General features: G+C 26.6%; 1 long non-coding RNA gene across 1 annotated transcript; it reads left to right on the top strand.

Annotated features, from left to right (window-relative positions):
* The first annotated feature begins 9,388 nt into the window (after positions 1-9,388).
* On the top strand, positions 9,389-19,577 carry LOC136076797 (uncharacterized). The gene is made up of 2 exons (XR_010636589.1): positions 9,389-10,105; positions 18,800-19,577. It is a non-coding gene; the product is annotated as an uncharacterized LOC136076797 (long non-coding RNA).
* The last annotated feature ends 1,590 nt before the right edge of the window (positions 19,578-21,167 follow it).

The following is a 21,167-nucleotide window of genomic DNA, read 5'->3' as shown; positions in this document are numbered from 1 at the left end:
GTTTTGATTATTGACTTATGTTTTCATCATCAAAAGTTCTATCTTGAAAAGTTCCCTGTGTTTCAGAATAAATGCTGTGATCCGCTGTTAGTTCACAAAAGACCGTGCAAAGGTTAGTAGAGCTTGTCATAAAGTTTTTTATAAATGTTACTTTGTCATAATTTTAAGTTCTTTATGTTTATTAATACTAGGCACATTTTATTTTATTAAGTTGTATTTTTTAATTTAGCATCTCTCAGAGAAGTCACGTTAAAAACCATAGCTTTAAACAGCAGGTTCAATATTGTACCTGGTCAAAAAATTTGAACAAATTGCTTAGTCAAATTAAAAGCCTCCACTGAAATTAATACTAATATCATTGATATTGTTGATGATTACACAAATGAAAGTATAAATAAAGAAAACATATTTAACGTTCAACAAGAAGTTCAATAAATAAAAACAGACAAGAACTTTCTGATTGTCTCGGTATAATTGGCGTGTCACCAGTCAAGCTTCACTGAAAGCTGGGAAAAAAAATTAAACTATTACAACAGTTTTCAAAGAAAAGTTATCAAGATCTTTAAAAATTCCATTGACAGAAGTTTATTTAAAGTTTTTTAAATGTTAGTTGGAAAGTCCATATGCAAAAGCGACTACTTTTATCAAGCTTAAAAGAGTTATATCTCTCATTTAAAATTCTATATCCACATGTAAAATTAGGTTTTTCCAAAGTTTTGTGTTTAAGACATAAATGGTGTGTTTTGCCAAACTCATCAGGAACCCATTCTTTGTGCGTTTTTATCTACCATCAAAACAAAAAGTTAATTCTCCTACCCATTAAAATTGATTACAACTATATAAATTTGTTGTTTGTGATATGCAAAACAAAGAATGTATGTTAAATCAATGTACACAATGTTCAAATAATACATCTAAATTAGAAGAAAAGCTATTCGAACTAATAGGGCAGTTTGAGGAAGAAGATAATATTGAATTTAACCAATGGGTTACTACTGATAAATCAGGTTTAGTTATACAACTTATAGATCAGATTTAGTTATACAACTATTGCATTATATCAGATGATAACAATCATGATGTACCAATGGTTTACGAGGTACAAAAATCAATTATAAATAATCTGAAGCAAAATATACCCAGCATTGTAAACTTGATCTCCTTTTCTTATGGCTGTTTATCTTAATATAAAAATTGAAAAAACATTTTAAACCTATGTTAGCATAAATCAGACTTCGGAATAGATGCAAAATGGATTTTCTTTGCAATCAGCCATGGAAAGCAACCTTGTGATGGTATAGGAGGAACAGTTAAACGGCTTGTAGCTAATGCTAGTTTGCAACGAATTTCTACAAATCCAATATTGAACTCACATGATATGTTTACATATTGCACTAACAACATCAAAGGTATAAACTTTATTTTTATTTCAAGTGAAAGTTTGGTAGAAACAAGATTATTACAATCTGAACGATTTAAAAATGTAAAAACATTACCAGGAACAAGAGACTTTCATGAATTTATTCCTGTATGTCAAAATGAAGTTAAGATGAGATACTGCAGTGGTGACACTATGCCTAGTTTGACTTACAAGTTTAAAAATTGTGAGATGCAAGATGATGTGCAAAGTTGATGAGGAATATAAATTTATGTACCAACATGGCCCTTGAATCTTGAAAGACATTTGCTTACTTCTTTTTATCAATTATTTCTTAGAATTGACAGTTTGTGTATGTCTATGATATGTGTATGACAATATTTTTCATTTGTTAAAAAAAAATTACCTAATTTTGTTTTGTTTTACAGTTCATAGAAAAACGAAAAAATATTTATAGTTCACTAATTTGTATAAAGATTTGTCAATTCATAAAAACACGGAATTCAAAGAGTTAATTCGTTTAGATATTTAAATTTGAGTTTATTTATGTACATGCATGTCATGGATGTTGCAGTTTTATACCTAAGGGAATACCTCTTATTTTTTTGACTAACTCTAAGTGAAAATACCATTTATTAAATATGAATATTGTAGTTTTACACATAAGTAAGAACTCTTACTTTCTGGTAGTGCCTAAACATAAATATCTATCAATCTTCTGTCTCAATCTCAATATACTTTCAATCAAAAATAAAAAATAAATTTTTTAGATTAGTACGTCAAAAAAACAGCTCAGTTTTTTTTTATATATTTTTATATACTTTAAGAATATGAAGTATGGAAATATAGCTTTTCTGTAATCCTTCTTAAAGTAAGCATGTTTACATTTAAATTTTATTTAAAACGCCGATTTACTCTTATTGATTTATTAATAAATATAAAAAAATTATTATTTCTTAGTATAATTTTATGGTTTAACATCTAATAATATGTGGAAAATTTCAAATTATGAAATATTATAGTTAAGGTAACAACGTATGTATCGACATTTACTTCTTATTAAGGACGTTGCTAGGGGATCGTGATAAGTAAAAATGTTACTATGTTTTGAATTTCAAACTTGCATAACTTCTAAAATATTCAGATTTGTTTAAAACAACTTTGTGGAATTCTTTTTAGCGTAGTTAAGTATTTTTTTTGCAAAAATTAAGTCATTTAGAGATAGTGGGTTATTTGTTGTTGTCGTTGTTTTGACACGGAATTACCCGAATCTAATTTATGGGTTCGGTAATTAGATGTATTCGGATATATTATATGGATACTGTATTTATCCATCCATCGTCGAATGTTTTTCTTAATTCTCATTAAAATAGCTTAAGTTTTTTTTTTATAATTAACTTTATCAGTCCTAATGGTCTTTTCACAGACCACCGCCCCATATAGATTTAATTAGCATTTAATAGATTAGCTCTCCATTTCCAACCGTATCGAACGGCTTTGCGGTCGGGGTCCAAATGCTTAACCTCTACTCAATGGTTGCCTACTACGCTACGGTTCATTGCTAAAATTCAGGTCAAAAAGTTTGAACCTATTTTAATTTTTTTTTTCTTAGTAATTCATCTAAATTTTTCTATATGTCCAAAAGTTTCGAATTACCTTTATCTTTATTTTGCTAGGAATAAGTCTAAACATTTCTACCGCGCCCGATTGTTTGGACGTATCTTTAACTTTTTTCTGTTAAAAATACGTCTAAATATTTCTACTGCACTCGAATGTTTGGACGTATCTTTAACTTTTTTTGTTAGGAAAACGTCTTGACGTACCCGTAGCCACTGCGTATATATATATATATATATATATATATATATATATATATATATATATATATATATATATATATATATATATATATATATATATATATATATTAGCAGAATATCATTTAACAAAACTTTTTTTCCATTTTACACGGTTGATTTCATCAACCAAGATTCATCAGAAATGGATGATCAAATTAATAAAACTTCAATTTATACCAAAAGTTAAATTACAGGAAGTTGCAAATGTCTTAACTACTGTAAATTTTCACACATTTGTGGAATTTGCTGACACTATTATAAAAAGAATTCTTTAGAAATAATTACTTATGCTATTTTTTATTTTTTTTAATGTTTTTTTAAAAAGGTTAATGTAAGTATTAATTTAACTCATTTATTTTTATAGTTTTTTAGGAGAAACTTATTTTCGTGCCTACATTTATAAATTAATTCCGATCTTTTGTTTAATAAGCATTATTGATTTGCGTGTGTAATTATTTCAAATTTTTCTTGTAGGCATAGTATGCCTTTTTTGGAAATATTGTTATATGCAGGTGCTGTTTTAAGGATAGACCAATTCAGTATAAAATCATCAATATTTTTTTCTTTTAATTCCCATATATATTTTGACAGCATGGTGTCTTTTGAATACTTTTTATTTTTGAAAGATTGCTTATGATTGGCAAAACGTTTTTTCCATTTACCTTCTGTTATGCCAATATATTGTTTATCAGGTAAATTCTTAGAAGAAACAACACATTTATATACCACATTTTTTGATAAACAACTTTTACTCATTGGACAATTGATTTTTTGTTTACAATTACAATTTTCTGTAATTTTTTCATTTAGGATTTCTTTTTTGTTTAACAAAGCCTTATTGTGACCTTTTATAATTCTTTCCATATTTTTTGTGCAACTGTAGCTAACTTTAATTGTATTTCGATTAAAAATTTTATGTAATTTATTAGAGGGCTCAATGTTCTTTAAAGAACAAAGCAATTATATATTAGAATAATATATAATTGCTCTGTTCTTTTAAGAACATTGAGCACTCTATTGTGTAGAATACATTTTGAAGTTGTTTAAATATATATATATATATATATATATATATATATATATATATATATATATATATATATATATATATATATATATATATATATATATATATATATATATATATATATATATATATTATAGATTTAGTAACTCTTTAACACAAATAGTAGTAAGTAAAACGCTTCCGCAGGCTTTGATTTACTATTTTCTTTTGGCTTGTTTACATTTTTTTAATGCCTAATGTCATTATATATTCAATAAAAACAGCGACATATAGCCGATGTTTTAAGTCAAAATTTTAAAACTCATTTTTAAAATAAGATAGGTTCTTGTTAACTTTAGAATTTTTTATTTTTGAGTTAAACCTTATTTTGTTTTAAATTATCTACTCCAGCTTGAAGCAAACTAATACCAAAAATTGCTGGTGCCTGTATATGTATATATATATATATATATATATATATATATATATATATATATATATATATATATATATATATATATATATATATATATATATATATATATTATTTGCCTTAAAACTAAAATGTCATTGTTTTCGTTGAAAGAAGTTACACACCCCATGAACCTTGATGACACCTTAGTTCCCTTGTAAAAGTTTATTTTCTCAAAAAGTAAATCAATCTGGGTCTCAAAAGAACCAGAATTTTATATAAATTTTAGAAATAATTGAAAAAAATTAATTGCCTAAATTTTGTAATAAAAGCACATTTTTAAACCAAAAATTATTAAGGTTAAAATTATTAATAACTTTTATGACATTTAGTAGCAATATTTTTGTAAAAAGGATTCTATAAGGAAGAACATAAATATTTTTTTTAATAATTAAAAAGAGCTATTTATAGAAAAGAGTCGTTCAAAAAAATAATTTCCCTTTTAAATAACCCTCAGGGAAATAATTTCTGGGGTTTAAATTACCACACCCATTCCCGGTCACCCCTATTCATCGACTTGCCCCCTCCCCCCGGCGACACTAAACCTCAATCCGCCACTGTACTTTACAGGGGTGTTAAATTTGTCATTAAAATAAGTATAGGCGGAGGGGACGTTGAAAGGTAAAAACAAATAGGAGAGGGGGTCCGAAATCAGTAGTTTAACTTACTTGAATTTAATGGATGCCCGCCAATTGATTTTAATAAAACACACCAATCGTATTTTGTTCAGAAATATTTTTAGAAGAAAAACACAATGCCTTTATGCTAATTCATTTATAGATACTTTTACCATTATAAATGACAAATAATGCTTTTAAAACTTTGTGGTTATGAAAATAATCTTCTTTTTTCCATTAATAAATGTGAAAATGCAGAATTTAATGTTGGTTTTTAATTTGAATTAACTTTGAACTATTTTTTTTTCTTTAGTAGATTGAATGTTACCAGTAATTGGAGGAACTAAAAACTTTGACTTGATTGTATTGTCATTAACACTACAGGGACTAGAAGCTTTATAATTTTTCTGCTCATTCCAAAATAGTTTCATAAAGTCTGGAATATTTTTTTGATTAAAACCAGAGTACAATGTTTTAAGGTCTTGATCAAGTTCTAATTTAACTTTTTCACTTTCCGTATTTAAAACTGTTTCCATATGCTCAATCTGATTTTCCAACTATTTGAAATTTAAACGATGTTGTTGCAAACTTAATTTAATTCGTTCGGTGGAGGTAAATCTAAGAGGAGCATTCAGCTTTGCAGGTTGGTTTAAAGTTTTATTTTTATTATTTACTTCATAATTACTTTTAAGTTTCAAAAAATGGCATGAATAACAACAACTTTCGGATTTTCATAAAAGTATTACAATTAAGTGAATGATAAAACTCATCTTGATTTGATATAGGTTTAAGAGAAAGTTGCTTAAAAAGCAAGTAGTTTAATTTTTTCGTTATAACGTGCTTTTTAAAATAAAAGTTTTGGTTGGTTAAGTCTAAACTTTTTACTTAAACACCAGGACAAAGAACAAGAGTTTCAGTATGACTCATAAATTTTGATAAAGAAACATTTAAAAAAAGGTCCTTTATATTGAAGGTACAAAAGATTATCTATTGGGAACATCCAACCAAAAATTCTCATACAATAGTCTAGCAACTCGTCGACATAAATTTCATACTTTGGTAAAATATGTTCTGGAGAATTAAAGTAATTACTGTAAATCTATCATCCAAAGAAATTTTCAAACAATCACCGAGAGAGTTTTAAAATACCTTTTGTAAAATCATCAAAAAATTTGTAACTTGACGTTGTAGTTCGAAAAATTAACTCTTACTCTAACTCTAAACTCTTTAATTAACTTTAATTAACTTTAACTTTAATTCGTAATTTTAACTTTAGCAAAGAATGCAAACTTTGCTTATTGCCAGAACTTGTTGAAGTGCAGAGTGCTCAGGATGAAGAACTTGTTCAAGTTCAAGTGCAGAGTGCTCAGGATGAAGAACTTGTAAGTTCAAGTGCAGAGTGCTCAGGATGAAGAACTTGTTCAAGTTCAAGTGCAGAGTGCTCAGGATGAAGAACTTGTAAGTTCAAGTGCAGAGTGCTCAGGATGAAGAATTTTTAAGTTCAAGTGCAGAGTGCTCAGGATGAAGAACTTGTAATTTCAAGTGCAGAGTGCTCAGGATGAAGAACTTGTAAGTTCAAGTGCAGAGTGCTCAGGATGAAGAAAATGAGTTTAAAAATGACAAGTTGAATAAAAGAAAAACTTCATTAAATTTATTTGTAGTGCCAGATGTAACCTATGCAGAAGATCAGTTGTATTTAAACTAAAGAAAGGCTAGGAAAGCTTTTAGAGGTTGCAAAAATTGATTTAAATCAAACCATCTTTCCAATGTTCGATATCGTATCACAATATCAACTCTGACTCTAAGTATTGCTACATTGCAGCTTATTGTTTACTTAAACAAAAAAGCAATAAACCAGTTTATAATGTTTGGGTATTAATTAACAAAAAGCACAATAAAATCTACAAAAAAAAGTTACAACAAAATCTGCAGATTGTGATTGTGCAGCTGGGTATGTTTGTCAAAAACTTATTTCAAAGAAATATGTTTTTGCTAAATGATATTTTTTGACAATTTTTTTGGTTTTATGTCAGTTTGAATAACTAACTTTATTTTATCAATAAAAAAATATTATTTCAAAATTTTTGTTATGGAACCTAGTTTAAAGAAAGACTTATTTCTGCAAATATTTTGAAATTTTGAAACTTTTTGTATTGATGGAAAGATTATAATATTTCAATTATTAAATTTGTTTTTACATTTGTTTTTTTCGATTTTTACTTTTAAAAAGTATGCTATTTTAATTTTAGAACCTCTGGTTGCTGTAAACATGTTGGTGCACTTTTATGGTATGTTGAACATAGTGTAAAGATTGGTGACAATAAAACATGTACATAGAAACCTCTCGAATGGCTCAAACCATCAAGAAAAGTTCAAAAACTCTATGAATCATTAACTCTAAGTGAAAATAGTATAGTAAAACCTTTATTAAAAGAAACCTTAGTGTTTACTTAAAAAACTTTTATATCGTTTAAATTTTGATCCATGAGTCACAAATCAACAAGAAGTTTCCATGACAAAGGAAATTGTAGATTCTTTGGCACAAATAACAAATTATAATTGTGGATATGTCATGCTTATGCAAACAAAAAATTTTGTTCCTATACTTTATATTTCCAATGTTGCTCAAGAAATCAAAGTTAGCACTTCCCTGCATCCATCGCTCCCTAAAACACCTTATGAAGTTGTAATTTATTTAGATTGTAAGATTACATAAAGTTTTATTGATGCAATTAGCTGCAAACCTTGACAAAATTTCTAAACTGGAACACTTAATAAGAAAGCAGTAATAATGATTGGCATAAACACCGCAAAACACAGAGTCATTGCATCAAAAGGTTGTAGTGTTGTTTGTAAAGTAAATAATGACCAAGAGATTTTATGTCCAGAAAAAATAACATCAAATATCATTGTCGTATTATGCAAGTCAAACGTTTTTAAAACGAAAGTTACTTTCTGGGGATTACATCATGAAAAAGATGTATTCGAAGCATACTTAACAGAAAATAAAAAAAATCATAGATTTATGAAAGTCACTGAGTGTGGTTTATTTGTAAATAAAGATTTACCAATAGTTAGTGCATCACCTGATCATTGTGATTGTTGTGGCACTGAATGTGTAGAGGTTAGATGTCCTTAGACTCATAGAGGGTTAACTATTTAAGCATTTGCCGCTAAAGGAACGTGTTTAATATTTGAAAAAAATACAACTGCACTTGATCCTCAACATTCATATTATAGTCAAGTCAGTGTCAAATGGTTTCAACCGGTTTTTGATATTGTGATTTTGTTGTTGGAACTTCAAAAGACTTATATAGTCATCGTGTTCATTTTTCAATTGGTTTTCGGCAAAGTTGCGTTAAAAAAATTGAATATTTTTACAAAACTATTATCTTGCCTTATATGATAAACGAAGTGAACTCCAATACTTTAGAGTCTGTTTTGAACGAAACTTTACTTCAAGCTTGTGACAATGATAAAATCGACGATGAAATAATTTTATTATTTTATAACATTTAATATTATAAAAGATCAAAATAGGGGCTGTAAACTAAAAATATTTTTTAATTACATTTATTTTAATTAGTTAGACATGAAATATTTTAATGTTTTAAAATGTCTTGTAATTTAAATATTGCTACGATTCTTGTAATCAACTAAAGGAGGTGCTAAATTAGTAAAAGCAGCAATTATAATAAATGTCTAGCAAATCAATCATACTCAGCGGTAATGGTATTTGCGGCAACCGAAAGTCTTTTATGCGTGCAATTGCACGCTCTACGTGAATTCTTGCTCGGGCGATCGGAGCAGTTTTAGAAGTTAACTTATTCGAAAATTTCCTTTTGCTTTTAAGAAACGGTGATATTACTGATTTAACTTTCCTTGCAATTAAAAGATTACTGATATTAAATCCCTAATCTACCATGTATCATGTATTGATTTAATTTAATTTTTGCGTATTTTTATTACCTTGGTTGTGAAGATTTTTAACTTCTTCTCAAAGTTTCTTTCTCTCTTCCATCATCTCTTTAGCAAAGTCTCCATTTATATATATTTGATCGAACCGCAACTTTGCTGCGAACTGACGTGTCATATTTACAAAGCTAAAAATGGCGAAAAATTTTACAACATCGCAACTAAAAGAAATTTTAGATATTCATGAGAATACAATTATGAAAATCTTCAACGAAAAAATTGAAAGATTAGAAAACAATATTGAGAAGTTAAAAAGGATGAAAATAAAATTCTAAAATATGAAGTTAACGACTTGAAAAAAACAGTTTAATTTGTCAGTGATAAATACGATAAGATTATCATTGAACAAGCGGGAATTAAAGCAGATCTTTTTAAAACTGACATCAATTTAGAATTAAGTTTAACTGATAAAATGAAGAACAAATTGGCTGAGATTGAGGACAGTAGTAGGAGGAATAATTTAAGAATTAATGGTTTAGTTGAATACGTCGATGAAAGTTGGGACGAATGTAAAAAAAAAGTTCACGAGTTTATTAAATCAAAACTTGATCTTCAAGAGAATTTTGTTATCGAACGTGCTCACGGTGTTGGTAAAACTGATAAAATTGATAAAAACAAAAAAAAACCGAACAATTGTTGTTAAATTTTTAAACTGTAAAGACAAATCTACAGTGCTTGATAAATTTATTAAAATAAAACATTGGGATTAGCGAATCTACGTTAAAGAAGACTTCAGCGAAAGTACGAATGAAATACGTAAAAAATTGTTTGCAGAAGTCAAAGACTTACGATTAAAAGGTAAGTATGCCAAGGTTTCTTATAACAAATTAATTACGCGAGACATGTGAAAAGAAATTTTTTGATTTTACGGATTTTTTACCAGCAAAAATGGATTCAATTCAGAATAAAAATTTAGAATCAAATTTTTTTAAATTTATTTAAATAAATGATTTTTTTCTAGATGATGAATCAAATCCTGATCTTAATTATTTTAAAGGAGCTGAATCTTTAAAAGTGAATGTAATTATTTTTATACCCGTGAAATTAAAAGATTTCTTGATCATAATAAAGTAAATGCGATTCATATTAATATACGTAGTTTAAAAAAAAACTTTGAAACTTTTCAAAATTTTATTGAGGAAACTTTTAATCTTTTTAACATAATTTGCTTAACAGAAACTTGGTGCAATTCCGATGACGTAAATTCTTTTATGAACTTTGAACTGCCCGGTTTTAATTTAATTTCATTGGCAAGAAAAACAAACAAACGCGGCGGAGGCGTACTTATTTATGTTAAAAAATGTTTGAGATATTTTACCAGACATGACATGACCATTTCCGATGCCAATAAAGAGGTTTTAACGATTGAAATTTTAACCAATAAAGTTAAAAATAATTTCATAAGTTGTTGTTATTGCCCACCTTCAGGAGAAATTAAAAACTTCAGGTCATTTTTATGTAATGACGTCATTAAAAAAAGTCACCACGAAAATAAATATATATATGTATTAGGAGATCTAAACTTGGATTGTTTTCAATACCACGTTAATAATAACATTAGAATTTTTTATAATGATATTTTTGAAGATGGAGCGGTTCCATTGATTAACGAACCAACCAGAAGTACACACTCATCTGTTTCTCTAATTGATAATATTTTGACCACTGATATCTTTAACGATTCTTTAAAAAAAGGAGTAATAAAAAAAGACTTATCTGATCATTTTCCTATTTTCTTTTCTATAAATATAGATAAAAAATTAATATTTAATAAAAAACTAACTTCTAAAAAACGTATTTTTACGAACGATAACTTTGAATCTTTTAGAGAACAATTATCTTTAATTCATTGGAATTTTGTTAATGTTTCCGCTAATGCAAATTTAATTTATAACTCATTTTTCAAAACATTTTACGATATCTATAACGCTAATTTTCCGGTAATTACTCACAATCTCCATGCTAAAAGTATTAAATCACCATGGATTACAAAGGGTTTGCGTAAGTCTTCTAAAATTAAACAAAAACTATACATTAAATACTTAAAAACTAAAACAAATAAAAACAAAATTATTTATAAAAGTTATGCTAAACTTTTTGAAAACCTAAAAAAAAAACAAAAAAAAAAAATTATTACATAAATTTACTTGAAAAATTTAAATTAAATTTGAAACGCACATGGTCAACTATAAGGGAAGCTACTGGCAGCAAGAAATCTTTATCTCACACTTTACTAGATACAATTAGACATAATAATGATTTTATATATGATAAAAGGGAGATTGCGGAAGAATTTAATAAATACTTTGTGTCTGTAGGGCCTAATTTTGCCAAATTAAATCATAAACCTAACAATCCAATTACTTACTTATATTTCCCTTTCTTACCTAAACTACTTTGAATTATCTTTTGAAGAATTCGAAAATGCTTTTAAAATGTTAAAGTTAAACAAATCAGTAGGCCCTGATGGTGTCAATGGAAACATTATTATTAGTTCATTTGATGTTTTAAAAGATGTACTTTTTAAAATTTTTTCAATTTCAATAAAACAAGGAATTTTTCCACAAAGCCTAAAGATAGCAAAAGTCATACCAATATTAAAAAACGGTGACTCTACCAACATAAATAATTATTTTCCTATTTCAGTTCTTCCTGCGCTCTCTAAAGTTTTATAAAGAATTTTGTACACCAAAATATATAATCACCTTACTTTAAACAACTTATTATACAAAAACCAATATAGCTTTCAAAAAGACTGAACACGCAATTCTTGAAGTTACTAGAAATATTTCTTACTCATTCGAAAATTCTCAATTTACTTTGGCTGTTTTCATAGACCTAGCGAAAGCTTTTGATACTATTGATCACAAAATTCTTTTTAAAAAGTTAAAGTGGTACGGAATAACTAATAATGTATTAGTTTTGCCGAAAAGTTACCTTTATAATAGAAAGCAATTTGTTTATGCAGATGAAAGTACATCATCTAGTTTGTTAAATGAAACATGCGGAGTTCCGCAAGGATCCATACTAGGACCTCTTTTATTTTTAATTTACATTAATGACCTATTTAAAGCTTCAAATCTAATTACAATTATGTTTGCTGATGATACCAACTTATTTCTCTCTCATAATAACATAATAACATTATTTAACAACATGAACATTGAACTGGCTAAAGTTTCTGATTGGTTTAAATTAAACAAATTATCATTAAATATTGAAAAAACTAAATGGATTCTTTTCCATCCAGCTGGTAAAAAACACCAATTATATGCCAAATCTTTTTATTGATGATATTCTTATTAAACGGGTTATAGTGACAAAATTTTTAGGTGTGTATATTGATGAAAGTCTTACTTGGACGAACCACATTACAAATTTATGTAATAAAATTTCTAAGAGTATAGGGATTTTATACAAAGCAAGAAACGTATTAAACCAACATACATTAATTCAATTATATTCTCACTAGTTCATTGCCATTTAAGCTATGCTAATATTGCTTGGGGCAGTACAAATAAAGGAAAACTCGAACCTCTTTATCGGCAACAGAAGCATGTTGCGCGGCTTATAAATTTTAAAGGTCGTTTTGCTCATGCCAAACCTCTTTTATATGAAATGAAAGTTCTTAATATATACGAACTAAATGTTTTTAATATTTTATGTTTCATGTTTCAATGTAAAACAAACTTATCGCCTATTTCTTTTCATAATTTATATCTACAAAAAGACAGAAATAAATATATATTAAGGAATAATAATTTAATTCGACAACCGTTTTCTAAAACTAATTTTGGAAAATTTTGTATTTCTTTTCGCGGACCGTTTTTATGGAACAATGTAATTTTAAATGCTCCAAATGATATTTCTCAAGATTGTACTTTGAATTCTTTTAAATTTAATCTTAAAAAACTAATTTTTTCAATTACAAATATATTGATTTACTTTTAAAATATTTTCAAGTTTATTTAATTGTTTTATTCTGTAGACTAATGTTTAATGTGAAAAAAACGTTATTTGTGTATATACTTTTTATATTATTTTAAATTTAAAATAAGTGTTTTACTTCAGCGGTTCTCGGTGACAAGACCTGCCGGTCTTCTTCGAGTTTCCGCGTTCTTTATTATTTTTATTACAAAATCTTTTTATTATATTTTCTTTCTTCTATTTAGATTTTTATTTTTTTTATTTATAAAAACTGTAAAATGAATTATTAAAAAGTTGTAATAAGGAACAAAAAAAAAAAAAAAATGTAGCGAGGTAACTTGATGTTTGATGTTATAATGTGTCGAGGTAACTTGATGTTTCAACAATATATCTATCTGAAAATGAAAAGGTTATTTTCTTTTAACTAAAGTTAATATTTGTACTTTTTACAGAGATTTTATTGCTCTTGGCCCAATTACCCCAAATGGGGAAACGAGTCCTGCGATTCCAATATAGTTTCAAAATTTGTATGAATTAGTTCACTCTGACAATTAATAACATAATAATAAGCTCTTTTTTTCCTTGACTAAAGTTAATTTTTATTACTTTTACCATGATTTTATAGCTGTTGACCCAAATGCCCTGAAAAGGAAAAACAACGCCAGAACCATATATATATATATATATATATATATATATATATATATATATATATATATATATATATATATATATATATATATATATATATATATCACAAAAGCAATTTGTATAATTTAATGCATTCATTCCTTTGTTTAAAAAAAAAAAAAAATGAATATACTTTACTATTTGTGCTCAACTGTAAGTCTTCTTGTCGATGTCAATTGAAAAAAAAAAAAAATTTTTAATTTTGGTGCCAAAAATCCTTAAGAAAAACTCCACAAATTTCGCATTCTTGGACAACACATAAGTCGTCATAACTCGAGAACCAATAATCTAAATTTAAAAAATGAACTTATTTCAAAATTGTCTATATTTTCCCCATACTTTGGTAACATTTATAGCTAAAGATAGTAAAGAAATCACAATCATGTGAAGTGTCTAATTATCGGCTTGACGATCTTAGAAAGGATTGTGCCACTTGTTATTGCTTCAATGCTTTTTTTTCTTTTTTCTTTCTTTATTTTTTGATTTATAAGAATTATTCACATATTTCAAGGTATATACAGGTGTAAAAGGAAAGCTTCAGGATAATGCTCGGATGCATTTTTTTTTTTTTTTTTTTTATACATGTTTTATTTTACAATTACAAAGTAATTACAAGTTACCAATCACTGATTGGCAGTAAAGATATACAAATTTAAATCATAAATACAAAGTTCAAAATATACGAGGTAAATAAAAATATAGTTGCTTACAACTCCGAGACATGAATAAAATAAATACCAATTACAACAATATAATAACGTGTAAGTAAAAATAATCCGAGAAATATATCTCTATATTACTCCAATTAAAATGAAAAATATAATAAATAAAAATAATCTGCTGATTGTTTGGAGGAGAGTTTAGATGTTTCACTATAAGTTAATTTACCTCATTTCAATATAATGTTTGTGTATAAATATGATAAAAACAAAATTTGTGTAAGATTGATAAAAAGAAATACTTATTTGTAGCAATGATATATTGAAAATAACTAGATGTCTAACTTCCGCGTATTTTTTGAAGCAAAAATCGGCCATTATGGGGGGCAAATTTAAAAATAGTAAATCACGGTTGTTTGGATCAAATAATATTCGATATTTAATATTCAAAATTTATAAATCATGGTTAATTCTTGTGCTGCAGCTGGTTGCACAAATAGAGCAATGAAAAACGACAACAGAGCATTTCATAAATATCCAATTAATAATAGAGAACTCTGTAAAAAGTGGATTGTTGCTATAAAACATGAAACATTTATTCCTACTGGGCACAGCCGCATATGTAGTGATCACTTTTTACCTTCAGATTACAGTATACCTGATTTTAATAACAAGCCTAAATTAAAACCTTTTTCTGTGCCATCTGTTATTAATGATTCAAAACCAAAAGTCAAAAGAAAGTTTAGTTCTATATCGCCACAAAAAAATAAAAAGAGACTCATCAAAAAAGTTTCAGAAACAGGCAGTCACCATCACATTGATTTCCATTCGGATGTAAGTGATAACAATAATGTTGCTGCTAATAGTAACGAAATTTATATTAATAGTGTTATTTTAAAAACAACAGAGAGTATTGATTGCCAGGTGGATACAGATAGTAGCTTTAATATTATCGAAAGTAGTAACAAAATTATTAATGATGATACTATTATTTCTAAAAGTACATTATTGACAAATGCAAGTCCAACTAAAGCATAATTAAAGGCAAAAATTAAAATTCTTAAACAAAAGTTGCGACGAAAAGAAAAAAAAATAAATTCATTAAAGGTTATGCTAAAAAATCTAAGCAAAAAAAAAATTGTTTCTGAAGATGCTGCTAATATATTGTGAAAACTTTAGTGGATTTAGTGAAGATGCTGCTAATAATATTGTGAAAACTTTAGTGGATTGACTTTTGATATTATAAAAAATCAGTTTAAAAACAATACCTCACTTCCAAAAGGGCATAGGTATACTGATGAAATTAAAAAATTTGCAATAACTCTGCATTTTTACTCACCTAAAGCATACAATTTTCTACGGCCTATACTCCATTTACCTGCTTCAAGCTCTCTAGCCAACTAGACTTCCTCTGTAGATTGCGAACCTTGTTTTTTTTGAAGATGTTTTAAGTTATATTAGTATAAAAGCAGAGACTGACATTAATTATAAAGATTGTGCATTAATTATAGATGCAATGGCAATCAAAACATCAATTCTAAACGATAAAAAGACAGGTTGATTCATTGGATTTACAGATTATGAAAAGATATTGTTGCAATTGAACCAGATACACCAGCTACAGAAGCATTGGTATTTATGCTGGTAGGATTACGAGGTCATTGGAAAACACCTATTGGCTATATCTTGTGTAGTAAAATAACAGCTGAAAACCTTTCATGTCTTATTAAAAAAGCATTAACAGTTTCCTCTGATAAAAAAATTAATGTACGTAGCATTATATTTTATGGTGTAAATGTTAACTTTAATTCTGTTGCATCACTAGGATGTACATTTGGGAAAAGACAAGAAAAAATTAATGGAAGATTTACTTTTGAAGGCTATAATCACTACTTGTATGTAATCCCTGACCCAAGTCATATGCTAAAATTAGCTAGAAATGCATTATGCGATTTAGAGGTACTTAAGGATTGTGATTGAAAATACATTAAATGGAGTTATATAAAAGCTTTATATGAAATACAGGAAGAAGAAGGATTAAAATTTGCAAATAAAATCTCAATAAAACATATTTATTTCCAGCATCACAAAATGAATGTTAAGTTTGCTGCACAAACACTTAGTATTTCAGTTGCAGATGCAATTGAATTTCTGATGTTTTCCAAACATCCAAATTTCAAGCATGCTGAAGGAACTATAAATTTTATAAGGGTCATCGACAAATTATTTGATGTGCTGAACTCAAAAAATCTTTTTTCAAAATCGTATAAGAAAGCTCTTTTTTTGAATGATTATCCTTTTTGGAATGCAACTTTTGATCAAATAATAAACTACTTATCAAAGTTGACAGATGCTAATGGTACTTCATTATTAAAATATAGGAGAAAAACTTTTTTATTAGGGTTAATTGTGGCTGCAAAAAGTCTTCAATACTTAGTCTATGAGCTTTTGACTTTAAATGTTCATCCTTTTAAATTTTGCCTAACATACAAATTTTCACAAGATCATCTTGAGTTACTGTTCTCTTGTATTCGTGGAATGAATGGATTTAATAATAATCCAGATGCCCTCCAACTTAAGTCATCTTTAAAAAGAATTCTTTTGCACAATTCTATTGTAGGCTCAAAGCATGCAAATTGTTTAACATTTGAGGATATTGCAAATGGCTCTATTTTTGCATTAAAGTGGAGTAAAAAATATGCAATTTATTCAAATCCTGAAACAGATTTTTTAAACTTTGATATTGATATTGTTACAATTCAAAATTATCTTGATAATCCACACAACTGATAAAAATGTTAGCAAATGACTTTTTCAAAATCAGACTGCAAAGATATGGCCAATTATATACAGAAAAAGTGTTAAAAAAATCAATGATTGGTCTACGTCAACAATCTAATAAATTAATTACATTCAAAGGTTTATAACATATACAATATAAAAGGATAATAAACTACTTAAAAATTCTATAAAATAAACAATATAAAAGGATAATAAACTACTTAAAAATTCAGTTTATATATATATATATATATATATATATATATATATATATATATATATATATATATATATATATATATATATATATGTATATATGTGTGTGTGTGTGTGTGTGTTTGTGTGTGTGTGTGTGTGTGTGTGTGGGTGTGTGTGTGTGTGAAAATATTATAAATAAAAATATTAAATTAAATTTTATTAACTGTTACTTTTCTTGATTTGTTATTTATATTGAAAGACTCGTATTTCAAAGGAAAGATATTCTTTATATATCTGAATACCCATGGAGCTTTTTTTGTATTGAAAACCTCACTAGATTATAACATAACATTGAACTAAATTTATTTAATTATTAACGGTAAATCAATTATAGAAAAAGTAATAATGATTTTTATGATAACAAGAAGTTCTTAACTATAAATAAAATTCTAACATTTCTAGAAGGAACCTCTAAGTTGTGTCACACAGAGCTTAGTTAATAGTCAAAACAGTTTTATAAAATGTTTCATTACAATTTTTGACTCTGTTTACCTCGCAGTTATGTTATAATACCTCCTAGCATTACTGCAGAGGATAATTAATGACTAACAGGTGCATAAAATGTTAATAGATTATAGATTAAAATCCAACTAAATCTAAGATTTGAGTTAAATGTTAAATTTTAAAATCAAAAAAACATGAAATAAATATGATTTTGAAATGTTTAACAAAAAAAAAAAGCATATTTTACTTAATTATTAAATTTTAAATCAAAATAACATTAAATTTTTCAGATATCTGTGTATCGATTTTTTATTGATTACATTAAATTAAACAATCTTAAGCTTCGTATTTGTTTTGTTTTGATAAATAGCGTAAAGATTTTGCCCCCCATAATGGCCGATTTTTGCTTCACTTTTTCTTATGCCGATATACGGCAGTTAGACATCTAGTTATTTTTAATATATCATTAATTTGTAGTCATAGGAAGCTCGCAGAAGACTTAAGTCAGTCTTTTCATCGAGTACCTATTTCTTAGACGTGTAATACACATAAAAAATCAGTTGCATACGTGGTATATATATACGTGTTACATATGTACCTTGTTATTAATATTTATTTTTATATTATAATATTATTTTTATGAGTGTAGCTTTTGAAAACCATATTGACCTTTATTGATAATTTTGTTAGTTTTTAAATATTCATTTAATTTATTATAGATTATTCGTTCTAGGAGTTTTGAGAATACCGAAAGGATAGAGATTGGTCAATAATTGTTTAAAGAATTGATTTCTCCTGATTTATATATTGGTATAATTTTAGAGATTTTTAGTTTATCAGGTACAATACCTGTTGAAATTGATGAATTAAATATTTGGTAAATTGGATTACGTATCTCCTCAAAAACATCTGAGACTACTTCGCAAGAGATATCATCGATTCCTGGGGACTTAAATTTAAGTGATTTAATAGCTATTTCAAGTTCGTCTTGATTTATTTCATTGAAATCTAAAGAGCAGTGTGAGTCTGTTAAGTAACTTTTAAATGTATTATTTGGGCATTGAATTTTCGATGCAAGATCAGCACCAATGTTGGGAAAGTATTTATTAAATTCATTGGAAATATCTCACTTGTTGTTTGATTCACTTTCATTAATTATTACTCTAGAAGGCATTTTGTTAACATTAAATTTAGTTTTACCAATAATTTCCTTCATAATGTCCCATGTCTTTTTTAGATCACCTTTAAATTTTTGTATTTGATTAGAATAGTATAAAATTTTGTGTTTTATTTTTTTATTTTTTCAAATAGGTTTTTGTATTGCTTGTAAAGGGAACGGTTTGCTTCGGTTCTATTTTTTAAGTATTTTACGTATAGTTTTTGTTTTTGTTTTGAGGATTTTCTTATTTCTTTTGTTATCCATGGACAATTTAAGTATTTTGTTTTTATTTCTTTTTGTTGAATTGGAAAACTTTTATTATATTGCAGGATAAATAAATTTATGAAGTTAATGTACACAGAGTTTTTGTTTCTTTGGTCACATTCTTGGTAGACAGTTTGCCAATATGTTGCCGATAGCAAGTCCTTAAATTTTTGAGTAGACGTTTCATCGATAATTCTTTTATAACATAAGATTTTTGAATTATCAATTTTTGTAATATAGTTTCTTTGTACTAATTACTTTTTTTTTTCTTTTTTAATATTTCTTAATTGATACAAAAACAAAAAATTAAAGTAGGACCGATGATTTTTATTTATAAAGTCTTTAGAAAAACGTTTTATATTATATAGTGTTGTATTTATATTATGGTTTATGACTTGAATAAATTTATATGGCAAAAAAAAAATAATAGTAATATATATATATATATATATATATATATATATATATATATATATATATATATATATATATATATATATATATATATATATATATGTATTCAATGTGGCGAAAACTTTTTTACATACAACTGATGATGAATTCTCCTTATTTCCTGTTATAGAATCTGCAACATGAACTGCAAAAAAGTTGGGCGTTATTGTTATTATTATTATTAATTGCGATATATCAAAATCAACATACAAGCTTCTAAAAAAAAATGCTGAAAAAAAAAGGCTACCGCATATCCTTCAAATAATGGTATAAGATCTTCAAAAACTAAATGCTATCCCAACAACATTCAAGCAGATGGCTAGTCAGTGCAAATATTGCTAAAACATCTTCTAAAACAGACTCTTAAAAAACTAAGTGATATACAAACTTGTGTGCTAATCACAATGCTGAGGAATTAATTAAACTGACGTTTAGATGCGAGGCGGATTTGAGCGGGTTTTATAGTGTTTACAAACAGGTAAGTTAAAATAAAAATAATGACGAATGAAGAGTGCTTATTGATTATTTGTATAGTACCTTTAGAACTCAGTAGACTTTATAATTAAAAAAAACGTTGTAATGTCATTACAACGTTTTTTTACACATTTACAATATTTTTCCAAAGTAAGTGCTCATTTTTATTTTTAAAGTTTGTTGCACCAATTTTTATTTTAAGTTTATTCGACCAAAAGAGTTTGTTATTCAGTTCCACGATTTTAAGAAGTTATATGACTTGAAATTAAAAAAATTTAAAACCTCATTTTAAGTTTTTATAAAGTTTGTTTAATAATTTTTAGTATTGGCAACTAATTAACTAAAATTTATAATAAAAGCAAATATTTCTTCATAAAAAGTGATTCTTCGGACATTTCAAGGGTTTTGGTAAAAAATAAGATCAAAATAATTTTGTCTAATATCCGGCTTACAGTGCATTCCCCAAAAATATGGTTGTACATTAAATTCTGTAGGCGCTTGTTTTTGCGTATTCAAATTTTCAATTACTGGTCGAATCTAGAAGGACAGAAGAATTCATTAAGCATATGTTCGAGGTTATTAACTACTTAAATAAGAAGAGTTAATAAAGAAGTATTTACATAAACGTAAATTTAAAAATTATTAAGCAATGTAAATGTCATTAACATTAAAATAATTGGATTTGTATTATGCTGGTTGAAATAAAAAAGATGAAATAGTTTGATAAACTTTAATTAAAACTATTTTATAA

The sequence above is a fragment of the Hydra vulgaris genome, chromosome 02 (genome assembly GCF_038396675.1).
Source record: "Hydra vulgaris chromosome 02, alternate assembly HydraT2T_AEP".
Taxonomy (NCBI): domain Eukaryota; kingdom Metazoa; phylum Cnidaria; class Hydrozoa; order Anthoathecata; family Hydridae; genus Hydra; species Hydra vulgaris.
This window is presented reverse-complemented; position numbering and strand designations above follow the sequence as displayed.